A 19,259-nucleotide genomic window follows, 5' to 3' on the forward strand; every position below is an offset into this window, starting at 1 on the left:
GGCTAGCAAAGAGATCCACGAAATACAGATGTAACTCTGTGCGATGAATTAACAGAACACTAAGGAGTTTCTCAGAAAGCTTCTTTCCAGATTTCATGTGAGGATATTTCCTTTTTCACCATAGCCCTCTATGGGCTTCCAAATATCACTTTGCCAATTCCACATGAACTGTCTTAGCGAAAGGCTTCTTGAGGGGAAAGCTGTAACTCTGTGAGATGATTTCACAGAACACAAAGAAGTTTCTCAGAAAGCTTCTTTCTGTTTGTTATAGGAGGATATTTCCTTTGGCCCTATAGACTTCCAAGGGATCCGAAATATCTGTTCTCAGATTCCACAGAAATAAGGCTAGCAAAGAGATCCACGAAATACAGATATAACTATGTGTGATGAATTAACAGAACACTAAGCAGTTTCTCAGAAAGCTTCTTTCCAGATTTCATCTGAGGATATTTCCTTTTTCACCATAGCCGTCTATGGGCTTCCAAATATCACTTTGCCAATTCCAAAAGAACTGTCTTAGGGAAAGGCTTCTTGAGGGGAAAGCTGTAACTCTGTGAGATGATTTCACAGAACACAAAGAAGTTTCTCAGAAAGCTTCTTTCTCTTTGTTATCGGAGGATATTTCCTTTGGCCCTATAGTCTTCCAAGGGATCCGAAATATCTGTTCTCAGATTCCACAGAAATAAGGCTAGCAAAGAGATCCACGAAATACAGATGTAACTCTGTGAGATGAATTAACAGAACACTAAGCAGTTTCTCAGAAAGCTTCTTTCCAGATTTCATCTGAGGATATTTCCTTTTTCACCATAGCCCTCTATGGGCTTCCAAATATCACTTTGCCAATTCCACAAGAACTGTCTTAGCGAAAGGCTTCTTGAGGGGAAAGCTGTAACTCTGTGAGATGATTTCACAGAACACAAAGAAGTTTCTCAAAAAGCTTCTTTCTCTTTGTTATCGCAGGATATTTCCTTTGGCCCTATAGTGTTCCAATGGATCCGAAATATCTGTTCTCAGATTCCACAGAAATAAGGCTAGCAAAGAGATCCACGAAATACAGATGTAACTCTGTGAGATGAATTAACAGAACACTAAGCAGTTTCTCAGAAAGCTTCTTTCCAGATTTCATCTGAGGATATTTCCTTTTTCACCATAGCCCTCTATGGGCTTCCAAATATCACTTTGCCAATTCCACAAGAACTGTCTTAGCGAAAGGCTTCTTGAGGGGAAAGCTGTAACTCTGTGAGATGATTTCACAGAACACAAAGAAGTTTCTCAGAAAGCTTCCTTCTCTTTGTTATCGGAGGATATTTCCTTTGACCCTATAGTCTTCCAAGGGATCCGAAATATCTGTTCTCAGATTCCACAGAAATAAGGCTAGCAAAGAGATCCACGAAATACAGATGTAACTCTGTGAGATGAATTAACAGAACACTAAGCAGTTTCTGAGAAAGTTTCTTTCCAGATTTCATCTGAGGATATTTCCTTTTTCACCATAGCCCTCTATGGGCTTCCAAATATCACTTTGCCAATTCCACAAGAACTGTCTTAGCGAAAGGCTTCTTGAGGGGAAAGCTGTAACTCTGTGAGATGATTTCACAGAACACAAAGAAGTTTCTCAGAAAGCTTCTTTCTCTTTGTTATCGGAGGATATTTCCTTTGGCCCTATAGTCTTCCAAGGGATCCGAAATATCTGTTGTCAGATTCCACAGAAATAAGGCTAGCAAAGAGATCCACGAAATACAGATGTAACTCTGTGAGATGAATTAACAGAACACTAAGCAGTTTCTCAGAAAGCTTCTTTCCAGATTTCATCTGAGGATATTTCCTTTTTCACCATAGCCCTCTATGGGCTTCCAAATATCACTTTGCCAATTCCACAAGAACTCTCTTAGCGAAAGGCTTTTTGAGGGGAAAGCTGTAACTCTGTGAGATGATTTCACAGAACACAAAGAAGTTTCTCAGAAAGCTTCTTTCTCTTTGTTATCGGAGGATATTTCCTTAGGCCCTATAGTCTTCCAAGGGATCCGAAATATCTGTTCTCAGATTCCACAGAAATAAGGCTAGCAAAGAGATCCACGAAATACAGATGTAACTCTGTGAGATGAATTAACAGAACACTAAGCAGTTTCTCAGAAAGCTTCTTTCCAGATTTCATGTGAGGATATTTCCTTTTTCACCATAGCCCTCTAGGGGCTTCCAAATATCACTTTGCCAATTCCACAAGAACTGGCTTAGCGAAAGGCTTCTTGAGGGGAATGCTGTAACTCTGTGAGATGATTTCACAGAACCCAAAGAATTTCCTCAGAAAGCTTCTTTCTCTTTGTTATCCGAGGATATTTCATTTGGCCATATAGTCTTCCAAGGGATCCGAAATATCTGTTCTCAGATTCCACAGTAATAAGGCAAGCAAAGAGATCCACGAAATACAGATGTAACTCCGTGAGATGAATTAACAGAACACTAAGGAGTTTCTCAGAAACCTTCTTTCCAGATTTCATGTGAGGATATTTCCTTTTTCACCATAGCCCTCTATGGGCTTCCAAATATCACTTTGCCAATTCCACAAGAACTGTCTTAGCGAAAGGCTTCTTGAGGGGAAAGCTGTAACTCTGTGAGATGATTTCACAGAAAACAAAGAAGTTTCTCAGAAAGCTTCTTTCTCTTTGTTATCGGAGGATATTTCCTTTGACCCTATAGTCTTCCAAGGGATCCGAAATATCTGTTCTCAGATTCCACAGAAATAAGGCTAGCAAAGAGATCCACGAAATACAGATGTAACTCTGTGAGATGAATTAACAGAACACTAAGCAGTTTCTCAGAAAGCTTCTTTCAAGATTTCATCTGAGGATATTTCCTTTTTCACCATAGCCCTCTATGGGCTTCCAAATATCACTTTGCCAATTCCACAAGAACTGTCTTAGCGAAAGGCTTCTTGAGGGGAAAGCTGTAACTCTGTGAGATGATTTCACAGAACACAAAGAAGTTTCTCAGAAAGCTTCTTTCTCTTTGTTATCGGAGGATATTTCCTTTGGCCCTATAGTCTTCCAAGGTATCCGAAATATCTGTTCTCAGATTCCACAGAAATAAGGCTAGCAAAGAGATCCACGAAATACAGATGTAACTCTGTGAGATGAATTAACAGAACACTAAGCAGTTTCTCAGAAAGCTTCTTTCCAGATTTAATCTGAGGATATTTCCTTTTTCACCATAGCCCTCTATGGGCTTCCAAATATCACTTTGCCAATTCCACAAGAACTGTCTTAGCGAAAGGCTTCTTGAGGGGAAAGCTGTAACTCTGTGAGATGATTTCACAGAACACAAAGAAGTTTCTCAGAAAGCTTCTTTCTCTTTGTTATCGGAGGATATTTCCTTTGGCCCTATAGTCTTCCAAGGGATCCGAAATATCTGTTCTCAGATTCCACAGAAATAAGGCTAGCAAAGAGATCCACGAAATACAGATGTAACTCTGTGAGATGAATTAACAGAACACTAAGCAGTTTCTCAGAAAGCTACTTTCCAGATTTCATCTGAGGATATTTCCTTTTTCACCATAGCCCTCTATGGGCTTCCAAATATCACTTTGCCAATTCCACAAGAACTGTCTTAGCGAAAGGCTTCTTGAGGGGAAAGCTGTAACTCTGTGAGATGATTTCACAGAACACAAAGAAGTTTCTCAGAAAGCTTCTTTCTCTTTGTTATCGGAGGATATTTCCTTTGGCCCTATAGTCTTCCAAGGGATCCGAAATATCTGTTCTCAGATTCCACAGAAATAAGGCTAGCAAAGAGATCCACGAAATACAGATGTAACTCTGTGAGATGAATTAACAGAACACTAAGCAGTTTCTGAGAAAGTTTCTTTCCAGATTTCATCTGAGGATATTTCCTTTTTCACCATAGCCCTCTATGGGCTTCCAAATATCACTTTTCCAATTCCACAAGAACTGTCTTAGCGAAAGGCTTCTTGAGGGGAAAGCTGTAACTCTGTGAGATGATTTCACAGAACACAAAGAAGTTTCTCAGAAAGCTTCTTTCTCTTTGTTATCGGAGGATATTTCCTTTGGCCCTATAGTCTTCCAAGGGATCCGAAATATCTGTTCTCAGATTCCACAGAAATAAGGCTAGCAAAGAGATCCACGAAATACAGATGTAACTCTGTGAGATGAATTAACAGAACACTAAGCAGTTTCTCAGAAAGCTTCTTTCCAGATTTCATCTGAGGATATTTCCTTTTTCACCATAGCCCTCTATGGGCTTCCAAATATCACTTTGCCAATTCCACAAGAACTGTCTTAGCGAAAGGCTTCTTGAGGGGAAAGCTGTAACTCTGTGAGATGATTTCACAGAACACAAAGAAGTTTCTCAGAAAGCTTCTTTCTCTTTGTTATCGGAGGATATTTCCCTTGGCCCTATAGTCTTCCAAGGGATCCGAAATATATGTCCTCAGACTCCACAGAAATAAGGCTAGCAAAGAGATCCACGAAATACAGATATAACTATGTGAGATGAATTAACAGAACACTAAGCAGTTTTTCAGAAAGATTCTTTCCAGATTTCATCTGAGGATATTTCCTTTTTCACCAGAGCCCTCTTTGGGCTTCCAAATATCACTTTGCCAATTCCACAAGAACTGTCTTAGCGAAAGGCTTCTTGAGGGGAATGCTGTAACTCTGTGAGATGATTTCACAGAACACAAAGAATTTCCTCAGAAAGCTTCTTTCCCTTTGTTATCCGAGGATATTTCATTTGGCCCTATAGTCTTCCAAGGGATCCGAAATATCTGTTATCAGATTCCACAGAAATAAGGCAAGCAAAGAGATCCACGAAATACAGATGTAACTCAGTGAGATGAATTAACAGAACACTAAGCAGTTTCTCAGAAAGCTTCTTTCCACATTTCAACGGAGGATATTTCCTTTTTCACCATAGTCCTCTATGGGCTTCCAAATATCACTTTCCCAATTCCACAAGAACTGTCTTAGCGAAAGGCTTCTTGACGGGAAAGCTGTAACTCTGTGAGATGATTTCACAGAACACAAAGAAGTTTCTCAGAAAGCTTCTTTCTCTTTGTTATCGGAGGATATTTCCTTTGACCCTATTGTCTTCCAAGGGATCCGAAATATCTGTTCTCAGATTCCACAGAAATAAGTCTAGCAAAGAGATCCACGAAATACAGATGTAACTCTGTGAGATGAATTAACAGAACACTAAGCAGTTTCTCAAAAAGCTTCTTTTAAGATTTCATCTGAGGATATTTCCTTTTTCACCATAGCCCTCTATGGGCTTCCAAATATCACTTTGCCAATTCCACAAGAACTGTCTTAGCGAAAGGCTTCTTGAGGGGAAAGCTGTAACTCTGTGAGATGATTTCACAGAACACAAAGAAGTTTCTCAGAAAGCTTCTTTCTCTTTGTTATCGGAGGATATTTCCTTTGGCCCTATAGTCTTCCAAGGGATCCGAAATATCTGTTCTCAGATTCCACAGAAATAAGGCTAGCAAAGAGATCCACGAAATACAGATGTAACTCTGTGAGATGAATTAACAGAACACTAAGCAGTTTCTGAGAAAGTTTCTTTCCAGATTTCATCTGAGGATATTTCCTTTCTCACCATAGCCCTCTATGGGCTTCCAAATATCACTTTTCCAATTCCACAAGAACTGTCTTAGCGAAAGGCTTCTTGAGGGGAAAGCTGTAACTCTGTGAGATGATTTCACAGAACACAAAGAAGTTTCTCAGAAAGCTTCTTTCTCTTTGTTATCGGAGGATATTTCCTTTGGCCCTATAGTCTTCCAAGGGATCCGAAATATCTGTTCTCAGATTCCACAGAAATAAGGCTAGCAAAGAGATCCACGAAATACAGATGTAACTCTGTGAGATGAATTAACAGAACACTAAGCAGTTTCTCAGAAAGCTTCTTTCCAGATTTCATCTGAGGATATTTCCTTTTTCACCATAGCCCTCTATGGGCTTCCAAATATCACTTTGCCAATTCCACAAGAACTGTCTTAGCGAAAGGCTTCTTGAGGGGAAAGCTGTAACTCTGTGAGATGATTTCACAGAACACAAAGAAGTTTCTCAGAAAGCTTCTTTCTCTTTGTTATCGGAGGATATTTCCCTTGGCCCTATAGTCTTCCAAGGGATCCGAAATATCTGTCCTCAGACTCCACAGAAATAAGGCTAGCAAAGAGATCCACGAAATACAGATATAACTATGTGAGATGAATTAACAGAACACTAAGCAGTTTTTCAGAAAGATTCTTTCCAGATTTCATCTGAGGATATTTCCTTTTTCACCAGAGCCCTCTTTGGGCTTCCAAATATCACTTTGCCAATTCCACAAGAACTGTCTTAGCGAAAGGCTTCTTGAGGGGAATGCTGTAACTCTGTGAGATGATTTCACAGAACACAAAGAATTTCCTCAGAAAGCTTCTTTCCCTTTGTTATCCGAGGATATTTCATTTGGCCCTATAGTCTTCCAAGGGATCCGAAATATCTGTTATCAGATTCCACAGAAATAAGGCAAGCAAAGAGATCCACGAAATACAGATGTAACTCAGTGAGATGAATTAACAGAACACTAAGCAGTTTCTCAGAAAGCTTCTTTCCACATTTCAACGGAGGATATTTCCTTTTTCACCATAGTCCTCTATGGGCTTCCAAATATCACTTTCCCAATTCCACAAGAACTGTCTTAGCGAAAGGCTTCTTGACGGGAAAGCTGTAACTCTGTGAGATGATTTCACAGAACACAAAGAAGTTTCTCAGAAAGCTTCTTTCTCTTTGTTATCAGAGGATATTTCCTTTGGCCCTATAGTCTTCCAAGGGATCCGAAATATCTGTTCTCAGATTCCACAGAAATAAGGCTAGCAAAGAGATCCACGAAATACAGATGTAACTCTGTGAGATGAATTAACAGAACACTAAGCAGTTTCTCAGAAAGCTTCTTTCCAGATTTCATCTGAGGATATTTCCTTTTTCACCATAGCCCTCTATGGGCTTCCAAATATCACTTTGCCAATTCCACAAGAACTGTCTTAGCGAAAGGCTTCTTGAGGGGAAAGCTGTAACTCTGTGAGATGATTTCACAGAACACAAAGAAGTTTCTCAGAAAGCTTCTGTCTCTTTGTTATCGGAGGATATTTCCTTTGGCCCTATAGTCTTCCAAGGGATCCGAAATATTTGTTCTCAGATTCCACAGAAATAAGGCTAGCAAAGAGATCCACGAAATACAGATGTAACTCTGTGAGATGAATTAACAGAACACTAAGCAGTTTCTCAGAAAGCTTCTTTCCAGATTTCATCTGAGGATATTTCCTTTTTCACCATAGCCCTCTATGGGCTTCCAAATATCACTTTGCCAATTCCACAAGAACTGTCTTAGCGAAAGGCTTCTTGAGGGGAAAGCTGTAACTCTGTGAGATGATTTCACAGAACACAAAGAAGTTTCTCAGAAAGCTTCTTTCTCTTTGTTATCGGAGGATATTTCCCTTGGCCCTATAGTCTTCCAAGGGATCCGAAATATCTGTCCTCAGACTCCACAGAAATAAGGCTAGCAAAGAGATCCACGAAATACAGATATAACTATGTGAGATGAATTAACAGAACACTAAGCAGTTTCTCAGAAAGATTCTTTCCAGATTTCATCTGAGGATATTTCCTTTTTCACCAGAGCCCTCTTTGGGCTTCCAAATATCACTTTGCCAATTCCACAAGAACTGTCTTAGCGAAAGGCTTCTTGAGGGGAATGCTGTAACTCTGTGAGATGATTTCACAGAACACAAAGAATTTCCTCAGAAAGCTTCTTTCCCTTTGTTATCCGAGGATATTTCATTTGGCCCTATAGTCTACCAAGGGATCCGAAATATCTGTTATCAGATTCCACAGAAATAAGGCAAGCAAAGAGATCCACGAAATACAGATGTAACTCAGTGAGATGAATTAACAGAACACTAAGCAGTTTCTCAGAAAGCTTCTTTCCACATTTCAACGGAGGATATTTCCTTTTTCACCATAGCCCTCTATGGGCTTTCAAATATCACTTTGCCAATTCCACAAGAACTGTCTTAGCGAAAGGCTTCTTGAGGGGAAAGCTGTAACTCTGTGAGATGATTTCACAGAACACAAAGAAGTTTCTCAGAAAGCTTCTTTCTCTTTGTTATCGGAGGATATTTCCTTTGGCCCTATAGTCTTCCAAGGGATCCGAAATATCTGTTCTCAGATTCCACAGAAATAAGGCTAGCAAAGAGATCCACGAAATACAGATGTAACTCTGTGAGATGAATTAACAGAACACTAAGCAGTTTCTGAGAAAGCTTCTTTCCAGATTTCATCTGAGGATATTTCCTTTTTCACCATAGCCCTCTATGGGCTTCCAAATATCACTTTGCCAATTCCACAAGAACTGTCTTAGCGAAAGGCTTCTTGAGGGGAAAGCTGTAACTCTGTGAGATGATTTCACAGAACACAAAGAAGTTTCTCAGAAAGCTTCTTTCTCTTTGTTATCGGAGGATATTTCCTTTGGCCCTATAGTCTTCCAAGGGATCCGAAATATCTGTTCTCAGATTCCACAGAAATAAGGCAAGCAAAGAGATCCACGAAATACAGATGTAACTCAGTGAGATGAATTAACAGAACACTAAGCAGTTTCTCAGAAAGCTTCTTTCCACATTTCAACGGAGGATATTTCCTTTTTCACCATAGTCCTCTATGGGCTTCCAAATATCACTTTGCCAATTCCACAAGAACTGTCTTAGCGAAAGGCTTCTTGAGGGGAAAGCTGTAACTCTGTGAGATGATTTCACAGAACACAAAGAAGTTTCTCAGAAAGCTTCTTTCTCTTTGTTATCAGAGGATATTTCCTCTGGCCCTATAGTCTTCCAAGGGATCCGAAATATCTGTTCTCAGATTCCACAGAAATAAGGCTAGCAAAGAGATCCACGAAATACAGATGTAACTCTGTGAGATGAATTAACAGAACACTAAGCAGTTTCTCAGAAAGCTTCTTTCCAGATTTCATCTGAGGATATTTCCTTTTTCACCATAGCCCTCTATGGGCTTCCAAATATCACTTTGCGAATTCCACAAGAACTGTCTTAGCGAAAGGCTTCTTGAGGGGAAAGCTGTAACTCTGTGAGATGATTTCACAGAACACAAAGAAGTTTCTCAGAAAGCTTCTTTCTCTTTGTTATCGCAGGATATTTCCTTTGGCCCTATAGTCTTCCAAGGGATCCGAAATATCTGTTCTCAGATTCCACAGAAATAAGGCTAGCAAAGAGATCCACGAAATACAGATGTAACTCTGTGAGATGAATTAACAGAACACTAAGCAGTTTCTCAGAAAGCTTCTTTCCAGATTTCATCTGAGGATATTTCCTTTTTCACCATAGCCCTCTATGGGCTTCCAAATATCACTTTGCCAATTCCACAAGAACTGTCTTAGCGAAAGGCTTCTTGAGGTGAAAGCTGTAACTCTGTGAAATGATTTCACGGAACACAAAGAAGTTTCTCAGAAAGCTTCTTTCTCTTTGTTATCGGAGGATATTTCCTTTGGCCTTATAGTCTTCCAAGGGATCCGAAATATCTGTTCTCAGATTCCACAGAAATAAGGCTAGCAAAGAGATCCACGAAATACAGATGTAACTCTGTGAGATGAATTAACAGAACACTAAGCAGTTTCTGAGAAAGCTTCTTTCCAGATTTCATCTGAGGATATTTCCTTTTTCACCATAGCCCTCTATGGGCTTCCAAATATCACTTTGCCAATTCCACAAGAACTGTCTTAGCGAAAGGCTTCTTGAGGGGAAAGCTGTAACTCTGTGAGATGATTTCACAGAACACAAAGAAGTTTCTCAGAAAGCTTCTTTCTCTTTGTTATCGGAGGATATTTCCTTTGGCCCTATAGTCTTCCAAGGGATCCGAAATATCTGTTCTCAGATTCCACAGAAATAAGGCTAGCAAAGAGATCCACGAAATACAGATGTAACTCTGTGAGATGAATTAACAGAACACTAAGCAGTTTCTCAGAAAGCTTCTTTCCAGATTTCATCTGAGGATATTTCCTTTTTCACCATAGCCCTCTATGGGCTTCCAAATATCACTTTGCCAATTCCACAAGAACTGTCTTAGCGAAAGGCTTCTTGAGGGGAAAGCTGTAACGCTGTGAGATGATTTCACAGAACACAAAGAAGTTTCTCAGAAAGCTTCTTTCTGTTTGTTATCGGAGGATATTTCCTTTGGCCCTATAGTCTTCCAAGGGATCCGAAATATCTGTTCTCAGACTCCACAGAAATAAGGCTAGCAAAGAGATCCACGAAATACAGATATAACTATGTGAGATGAATTAACAGAACACTAAGCAGTTTCTCAGAAAGCTTCTTTCCAGATTTCTTCTGAGGATATTTCCTTTTTCACCATAGCCCTCTATGGGCTTCCAAATATCACTTTGCAAATTCCAAAAGAACTGTCTTAGGGAAAGGCTTCTTGAGGGGAAAGCTGTAACTCTGTGAGATGATTTCACAGAACACAAAGAAGTTTCTCAGAAAGCTTCTTTCTCTTTGTTATCGGAGGATATTTCCTTTGGCCCTATAGTCTTCCAAAGGATCCGAAATATCTGTTCTCAGATTCCACAGAAAAAAGGCTAGCAAAGAGATCCACGAAATACAGATGTAAGTCTGTGAGATGAATTAACAGAACACTAAGCAGTTTCTCAGAAAGCTTCTTTCCAGATTTCATCTGAGGATATTTCCTTTTTCACCATAGCCCTCTATGGGCTTCCAAATATCACTTTGCCAATTCCACAAGAACTGTCTTAGCGAAAGGCTTCTTGAGGGGAAAGCTGTAACTCTGTGAGATGATTTCACAGAACACAAAGAAGTTTCTCAGAAAGCTTCTTTCTCTTTGTTATCAGAGGATATTTCCTTTGGCCCTATAGTCTTCCAAGGGATCCGAAATATCTGTTCTCAGATTCCACAGAAATAAGGCTAGCAAAGAGATCCACGAAATACAGATGTAACTCTGTGAGATGAATTAACAGAACACTAAGCAGTTTCTCAGAAAGCTTCTTTCCAGATTTCATCTGAGGATATTTCCTTTTTCACCATAGCCCTCTATGGGCTTCCAAATATCACTTTGCCAATTCCACAAGAACTGTCTTAGCGAAAGGCTTCTTGAGGGGAAAGCTGTAACTCTGTGAGATGATTTCACAGAACACAAAGAAGTTTCTCAGAAAGCTCCTTTCTCTTTGTTATCGGAGGATATTTCCTTTGGCCCTATAGTCTTCCAAGGGATCCGAAATATCTGTTCTCAGATTGCACAGAAATAAGGCTAGCAAAGAGATCCACGAAATACAGATGTAACTCTGTGAGATGAATTAACAGAACACTAAGCAGTTTCTCAGAAAGCTTCTTTCCAGATTTCATGTGAGGATATTTCCTTTTTCACCATAGCACTCTATGGGCTTCCAAATATCACTTTGCCAATTCCACAAGAACTGGCTTAGCGAAAGGCTTCTTGAGGGAAATGCTGTAACTCTGTGAGATGATTTCACAGAACACAAAGAATTTCCTCAGAAAGCTTCTTTCTCTTTGTTATCCGAGGATATTTCATTTGGCCCTATAGTCTTCCAAGGGATCCGAAATATCGGTTCTCAGATTCCACAGAAATAAGGCAAGCAAAGAGATCCACGAAATACAGATGTAACTCAGTGAGATGAATTAACAGAACACTAAGCAGTTTCTCAGAAAGCTTCTTTCCACATTTCAACGGAGGATATTTCCTTTTTCACCATAGTCCTCCATGGGCTTCCAAATATCACTTTGCCAATTCCACAAGAACTGTCTTAGAGAAAGGCTTCTTGAGGGGAAAGCTGTAACTCTGTGAGATGATTTCACAGAACACAAAGAAGTTTCTCAGAAAGCTTCTTTCTCTTTGTTATCGGAGGATATTTCCTTTGGCCCTATAGTCTTCCAAGGGATCCGAAATATCTGTTCTCAGATTCCACAGAAATAAGGCTAGCAAAGAGATCCACGAAATACAGATGTAACTCTGTGAGATGAATTAACAGAACACTAAGCAGTTTCTCAGAAAGCTTCTTTCCAGATTTCATCTGAGGATATTTCCTTTTTCACCATAGCCCTCTATGGGCTTCCAAATATCACTTTGCCAATTCCACAAGAACTGTCTTAGCGAAAGGCTTCTTGAGGGGAAAGCTGTAACTCTGTGAGATGATTTCACAGAACACAAAGAAGTTTCTCAGAAAGCTTCTTTCTCTTTGTTATCGCAGGATATTTCCTTTGGCCCTATAGTCTTCCAAGGGATCCGAAATATCTGTTCTCAGATTCCACAGAAATAAGGCTAGCAAAGAGATCCACGAAATACAGATGTAACTCTGTGAGATGAATTAACAGAACACTAAGCAGTTTCTCAGAAAGCTTCTTTCCAGATTTCATCTGAGGATATTTCCTTTTTCACCATAGCCCTCTATGGGCTTCCAAATATCACTTTGCCAATTCCACAAGAACTGTCTTAGCGAAAGGCTTCTTGAGGTGAAAGCTGTAACTCTGTGAAATGATTTCACGGAACACAAAGAAGTTTCTCAGAAAGCTTCTTTCTCTTTGTTATCGGAGGATATTTCCTTTGGCCTTATAGTCTTCCAAGGGATCCGAAATATCTGTTCTCAGATTCCACAGAAATAAGGCTAGCAAAGAGATCCACGAAATACAGATGTAACTCTGTGAGATGAATTAACAGAACACTAAGCAGTTTCTGAGAAAGCTTCTTTCCAGATTTCATCTGAGGATATTTCCTTTTTCACCATAGCCCTCTATGGGCTTCCAAATATCACTTTGCCAATTCCACAAGAACTGTCTTAGCGAAAGGCTTCTTGAGGGGAAAGCTGTAACTCTGTGAGATGATTTCACAGAACACAAAGAAGTTTCTCAGAAAGCTTCTTTCTCTTTGTTATCGGAGGATATTTCCTTTGGCCCTATAGTCTTCCAAGGGATCCGAAATATCTGTTCTCAGATTCCACAGAAATAAGGCTAGCAAAGAGATCCACGAAATACAGATGTAACTCTGTGAGATGAATTAACAGAACACTAAGCAGTTTCTCAGAAAGCTTCTTTCCAGATTTCATCTGAGGATATTTCCTTTTTCACCATAGCCCTCTATGGGCTTCCAAATATCACTTTGCCAATTCCACAAGAACTGTCTTAGCGAAAGGCTTCTTGAGGGGAAAGCTGTAACGCTGTGAGATGATTTCACAGAACACAAAGAAGTTTCTCAGAAAGCTTCTTTCTGTTTGTTATCGGAGGATATTTCCTTTGGCCCTATAGTCTTCCAAGGGATCCGAAATATCTGTTCTCAGACTCCACAGAAATAAGGCTAGCAAAGAGATCCACGAAATACAGATATAACTATGTGAGATGAATTAACAGAACACTAAGCAGTTTCTCAGAAAGCTTCTTTCCAGATTTCTTCTGAGGATATTTCCTTTTTCACCATAGCCCTCTATGGGCTTCCAAATATCACTTTGCAAATTCCAAAAGAACTGTCTTAGGGAAAGGCTTCTTGAGGGGAAAGCTGTAACTCTGTGAGATGATTTCACAGAACACAAAGAAGTTTCTCAGAAAGCTTCTTTCTCTTTGTTATCGGAGGATATTTCCTTTGGCCCTATAGTCTTCCAAAGGATCCGAAATATCTGTTCTCAGATTCCACAGAAAAAAGGCTAGCAAAGAGATCCACGAAATACAGATGTAAGTCTGTGAGATGAATTAACAGAACACTAAGCAGTTTCTCAGAAAGCTTCTTTCCAGATTTCATCTGAGGATATTTCCTTTTTCACCATAGCCCTCTATGGGCTTCCAAATATCACTTTGCCAATTCCACAAGAACTGTCTTAGCGAAAGGCTTCTTGAGGGGAAAGCTGTAACTCTGTGAGATGATTTCACAGAACACAAAGAAGTTTCTCAGAAAGCTTCTTTCTCTTTGTTATCAGAGGATATTTCCTTTGGCCCTATAGTCTTCCAAGGGATCCGAAATATCTGTTCTCAGATTCCACAGAAATAAGGCTAGCAAAGAGATCCACGAAATACAGATGTAACTCTGTGAGATGAATTAACAGAACACTAAGCAGTTTCTCAGAAAGCTTCTTTCCAGATTTCATCTGAGGATATTTCCTTTTTCACCATAGCCCTCTATGGGCTTCCAAATATCACTTTGCCAATTCCACAAGAACTGTCTTAGCGAAAGGCTTCTTGAGGGGAAAGCTGTAACTCTGTGAGATGATTTCACAGAACACAAAGAAGTTTCTCAGAAAGCTCCTTTCTCTTTGTTATCGGAGGATATTTCCTTTGGCCCTATAGTCTTCCAAGGGATCCGAAATATCTGTTCTCAGATTCCACAGAAATAAGGCTAGCAAAGAGATCCACGAAATACAGATGTAACTCTGTGAGATGAATTAACAGAACACTAAGCAGTTTCTCAGAAAGCTTCTTTCCAGATTTCATGTGAGGATATTTCCTTTTTCACCATAGCACTCTATGGGCTTCCAAATATCACTTTGCCAATTCCACAAGAACTGGCTTAGCGAAAGGCTTCTTGAGGGAAATGCTGTAACTCTGTGAGATGATTTCACAGAACACAAAGAATTTCCTCAGAAAGCTTCTTTCTCTTTGTTATCCGAGGATATTTCATTTGGCCCTATAGTCTTCCAAGGGATCCGAAATATCGGTTCTCAGATTCCACAGAAATAAGGCAAGCAAAGAGATCCACGAAATACAGATGTAACTCAGTGAGATGAATTAACAGAACACTAAGCAGTTTCTCAGAAAGCTTCTTTCCACATTTCAACGGAGGATATTTCCTTTTTCACCATAGTCCTCCATGGGCTTCCAAATATCACTTTGCCAATTCCACAAGAACTGTCTTAGAGAAAGGCTTCTTGAGGGGAAAGCTGTAACTCTGTGAGATGATTTCACAGAACACAAAGAAGTTTCTCAGAAAGCTTCTTTCTCTTTGTTATCGGAGGATATTTCCTTTGGCCCTATAGTCTTCCAAGGGATCCGAAATATCTGTTCTCAGATTCCACAGAAATAAGGCTAGCAAAGAGATCCACGAAATACAGATGTAACTCTGTGAGATGAATTAACAGAACACTAAGCAGTTTCTCAGAAAGCTTCTTTCCAGATTTCATCTGAGGATATTTCCTTTTTCACCATAGCCCTCTATGGGCTTCCAAATATCACTTTGCGAATTCCACAAGAACTGTCTTAGCGAAAGGCTTCTTGAGGGGAAAGCTGTAACTCTGTGAGATGATTTCACAGAACACAAAGAAGTTTCTCAGAAAGCTTCTTTCTCTTTGTTATCGCAGGATATTTCCTTTGGCCCTATAGTCTTCCAAGGGATCCGAAATATCTGTTCTCAGATTCCACAGAAATAAGGCTAGCAAAGAGATCCACGAAATACAGATGTAACTCTGTGAGATGAATTAACAGAACACTAAGCAGTTTCTCAGAAAGCTTCTTTCCAGATTTCATCTGAGGATATTTCCTTTTTCACCATAGCCCTCTATGGGCTTCCAAATATCACTTTGCCAATTCCACAAGAACTGTCTTAGCGAAAGGCTTCTTGAGGTGAAAGCTGTAACGCTGTGAGATGATTTCACAGAACACAAAGAAGTTTCTCAGAAAGCTTCTTTCTGTTTGTTATCGGAGGATATTTCCTTTGGCCCTATAGTCTTCCAAGGGATCCGAAATATCTGTTCTCAGACTCCACAGAAATAAGGCTAGCAAAGAGATCCACGAAATACAGATATAACTATGTGAGATGAATTAACAGAACACTAAGCAGTTTCTCAGAAAGCTTCTTTCCAGATTTCTTCTGAGGATATTTCCTTTTTCACCATAGCCCTCTATGGGCTTCCAAATATCACTTTGCAAATTCCAAAAGAACTGTCTTAGGGAAAGGCTTCTTGAGGGGAAAGCTGTAACTCTGTGAGATGATTTCACAGAACACAAAGAAGTTTCTCAGAAAGCTTCTTTCTCTTTGTTATCGGAGGATATTTCCTTTGGCCCTATAGTCTTCCAAAGGATCCGAAATATCTGTTCTCAGATTCCACAGAAAAAAGGCTAGCAAAGAGATCCACGAAATACAGATGTAAGTCTGTGAGATGAATTAACAGAACACTAAGCAGTTTCTCAGAAAGCTTCTTTCCAGATTTCATCTGAGGATATTTCCTTTTTCACCATAGCCCTCTATGGGCTTCCAAATATCACTTTGCCAATTCCACAAGAACTGTCTTAGCGAAAGGCTTCTTGAGGGGAACGCTGTAACTCTGTGAGATGATTTCACAGAACACAAAGAAGTTTCTCAGAAAGCTTCTTTCTCTTTGTTATCAGAGGATATTTCCTTTGGCCCTATAGTCTTCCAAGGGATCCGAAATATCTGTTCTCAGATTCCACAGAAATAAGGCTAGCAAAGAGATCCACGAAATACAGATGTAACTCTGTGAGATGAATTAACAGAACACTAAGCAGTTTCTCAGAAAGCTTCTTTCCAGATTTCATCTGAGGATATTTCCTTTTTCACCATAGCCCTCTATGGGCTTCCAAATATCACTTTGCCAATTCCACAAGAACTGTCTTAGCGAAAGGCTTCTTGAGGGGAAAGCTGTAACTCTGTGAGATGATTTCACAGAACACAAAGAAGTTTCTCAGAAAGCTCCTTTCTCTTTGTTATCGGAGGATATTTCCTTTGGCCCTATAGTCTTCCAAGGGATCCGAAATATCTGTTCTCAGATTCCACAGAAATAAGGCTAGCAAAGAGATCCACGAAATACAGATGTAACTCTGTGAGATGAATTAACAGAACACTAAGCAGTTTCTCAGAAAGCTTCTTTCCAGATTTCATGTGAGGATATTTCCTTTTTCACCATAGCACTCTATGGGCTTCCAAATATCACTTTGCCAATTCCACAAGAACTGGCTTAGCGAAAGGCTTCTTGAGGGAAATGCTGTAACTCTGTGAGATGATTTCACAGAACACAAAGAATTTCCTCAGAAAGCTTCTTTCTCTTTGTTATCCGAGGATATTTCATTTGGCCCTATAGTCTTCCAAGGGATCCGAAATATCGGTTCTCAGATTCCACAGAAATAAGGCAAGCAAAGAGATCCACGAAATACAGATGTAACTCAGTGAGATGAATTAACAGAACACTAAGCAGTTTCTCAGAAAGCTTCTTTCCACATTTCAACGGAGGATATTTCCTTTTTCACCATAGTCCTCCATGGGCTTCCAAATATCACTTTGCCAATTCCACAAGAACTGTCTTAGAGAAAGGCTTCTTGAGGGGAAAGCTGTAACTCTGTGAGATGATTTCACAGAACACAAAGAAGTTTCTCAGAAAGCTTCTTTCTCTTTGTTATCGGAGGATATTTCCTTTGGCCCTATAGTCTTCCAAGGGATCCGAAATATCTGTTCTCAGATTCCACAGAAATAAGGCTAGCAAAGAGATCCACGAAATACAGATGTAACTCTGTGAGATGAATTAACAGAACACTAAGCAGTTTCTCAGAAAGCTTCTTTCCAGATTTCATCTGAGGATATTTCCTTTTTCACCATAGCCCTCTATGGGCTTCCAAATATCACTTTGCGAATTCCACAAGAACTGTCTTAGCGAAAGGCTTCTTGAGGGGAAAGCTGTAACTCTGTGAGATGATTTCACAGAACACAAAGAAGTTTCTCAGAAAGCTTCTTTCTCTTTGTTATCGCAGGATATTTCCTTTGGCCCTATAGTCTTCCAAGGGATCCGAAATATCTGTTCTCAGATTCCACAGAAATAAGGCTAGCAAAGAGATCCACGAAATACAGATGTAACTCTGTGAGATGAATTAACAGAACACTAAGCAGTTTCTCAGAAAGCTTCTTTCCAGATTTCATCTGAGGATATTTCCTTTTTCACCATAGCCCTCTATGGGCTTCCAAATATCACTTTGCCAATTCCACAAGAACTGTCTTAGCGAAAGGCTTCTTGAGGTGAAAGCTGTAACTCAGTGAAATGATTTCACGGAACACAAAGAAGTTTCTCAGAAAGCTTCTTTCTCTTTGTTATCGGAGGATATTTCCTTTGGCCTTATAGTCTTCCAAGGGATCCGAAATATCTGTTCTCAGATTCCACAGAAATAAGGCTAGCAAAGAGATCCACGAAATACAGATGTAACTCTGTGAGATGAATTAACAGAACACTAAGCAGTTTCTGAGAAAGCTTCTTTCCAGATTTCATCTGAGGATATTTCCTTTTTCACCATAGCCCTCTATGGGCTTCCAAATATCACTTTGCCAATTCCACAAGAAGTGTTTTAGCGAAAGGCTTCTTGAGGGGAAAGCTGTAACTCTGTGAGATGATTTCACAGAACACAAAGAAGTTTCTCAGAAAGCTTCTTTCTCTTTGTTATCGGAGGATATTTCCTTTGGCCCTATAGTCTTCCAAGGGATCCGAAATATCTGTTATCAGATTCCACAGAAATAAGGCTAGCAAAGAGATCCACGAAATACAGATGTAACTCTGTGAGATGAATTAACAGAACACTAAGCAGTTTCTCAGAAAGCTTCTTTCCAGATTTCATCTGAGGATATTTCCTTTTTCACCATAGCCCTCTATGGGCTTCCAAATATCACTTTGCCAATTCCACAAGAACTGTCTTAGCGAAAGGCTTCTTGAGGGGAAAGCTGTAACGCTGTGAGATGATTTCACAGAACACAAAGAAGTTTCTCAGAAAGCTTCTTTCTGTTTGTTATCGGAGGATATTTCCTTTGGCCCTATAGTCTTCCAAGGGATCCGAAATATCTGTTCTCAGACTCCACAGAAATAAGGCTAGCAAAGAGATCCACGAAATACAGATATAACTATGTGAGATGAATTAACAGAACACTAAGCAGTTTCTCAGAAAGCTTCTTTCCAGATTTCTTCTGAGGATATTTCCTTTTTCACCATAGCCCTCTATGGGCTTCCAAATATCACTTTGCCAATTCCACAAGAACTGTCTTAGGGAAAGGCTTCTTGAGGGGAAAGCTGTAACTCTGTGAGATGATTTCACAGAACACAAAGAAGTTTCTCAGAAAGCTTCTTTCTCTTTGTTATCGGAGGATATTTCCTTTGGCCCTATAGTCTTCCAAAGGATCCGAAATATCTGTTCTCAGATTCCACAGAAAAAAGGCTAGCAAAGAGATCCACGAAATACAGATGTAAGTCTGTGAGATGAATTA

Source organism: Macaca nemestrina, chromosome 13 (assembly GCF_043159975.1).
Source record: "Macaca nemestrina isolate mMacNem1 chromosome 13, mMacNem.hap1, whole genome shotgun sequence".
NCBI classification, from domain to species: Eukaryota; Metazoa; Chordata; class Mammalia; order Primates; family Cercopithecidae; genus Macaca; species Macaca nemestrina.